This window comes from Laccaria bicolor, genomic scaffold, assembly GCF_000143565.1.
Source record: "Laccaria bicolor S238N-H82 LACBIscaffold_40 genomic scaffold, whole genome shotgun sequence".
NCBI classification, from domain to species: domain Eukaryota; kingdom Fungi; phylum Basidiomycota; class Agaricomycetes; order Agaricales; family Hydnangiaceae; genus Laccaria; species Laccaria bicolor.
In genome coordinates, this window is record NW_001889911.1 from 368989 (window position 1) to 370366 (window position 1378).

Sequence of the window (1378 nt, forward strand, 5' to 3'; positions counted from 1 at the left end):
GGACTGCTAATTTCTTAGCAACCTCCGCATCCATTGATACAATTTGTGAGCCACCATCCAACAAGCTCTCTACTTGACCAAACTTATTAATTACTGGATATATCGATTTTAAAGCATGGGACTCTTTAGATACGTAAATCTCCTTCGGAGTTTCCGATGAGCCTAGGCCTTGCAAATATTGCTCAACAGGGTCTGTCAGGACTATAGAACCCTTTGGTATTACTCCATCATCCTCTGTTGTGCACATAAAAGTGGCTTTGATGTCCAAGTCATTTATATTGATTTTTCCGAAATTAAAATTATCTTCTTGCTTTTTAATTGGAGGTGCGTCTTTATCAACCTCCTCGACTATAGTTACTTTTCGATTGTGAGCAGTCTGAATTGGTACCTTCTTTTTAGCTAAGGCCTTAAACAATTCTTGCCTTACTCCAGGAGAAATGCTCATAAGTACTTCTGCGCTTAGAGTAACAGGTGCTTTTAACAGACTGCTCAACGCTTGTTCCTCATTTTTAACATTTTCTATTGGAGCTAAATGCTTGTATGCTATCGGGCGCTTCTCATAGAAAGGCACTGGGTCATACTCTTCAACCGATTCTTTCGCGTTACTATTTAAGTCTGGGATACCGAGATATGGTAATTGTTTGTGCCTTGGATTAGGATCCTCGACATCATCATTTCTTTCAAGTAATTTTTGATTATTTTTCAAAGTTTTCTTTGGTCCATTGAGATTTTCTGGTTTCTCGGGAGGAGTTTCTTCTTCCTCTGATTCTTCGATAATCACAACTTTCCTACCCCTTTTCTTTGGTGCGTCCTCCGGTGCCTTTGGTTCTCCAGCATTGGGTTTAGTCTTACTGGAAGGCCCCTTCATCGGACTCTTTAGTTTCCCGACTGTCCCTGAGTCTCGGTTTGAGATCTACGGGTGACGGCAAACTGCGACGCGTCTACGTCCCTCGTTTTATTGGGGTTTGTAACAAGGTTCGCAAGCATGTCGGTAAGTTTTAATACTTGGTTGTTCATGTTGAGAATCACATCGTCTCTTGTATCTCGCATCTGGTTTGTAAAAACGGAAATTTCATTTCCATTATTATTATCCGGTAGCCTGATTATACCTGGGACAACAGCTTCTTGACTAAAGACTTCTCCAGGCTCTGCAAACATATTATTTTGTAGAGTCGAATTTTGCCTACTAGCCTCCTCGACAATTTGTCGAACGGATTTTTCGCCATTCCCTCTAGGTACTGCAGTATTATTATGCGTAAAATACATTCGGTTCCCAAGAAGCTTGATTTTCTTCTGGGCTACGTGTGCTTCTCTATGTGGACAATTCGAAGTAAAATGGCCTGGTTCATCACAGTACCAACAGCCATCTGAAGTCATT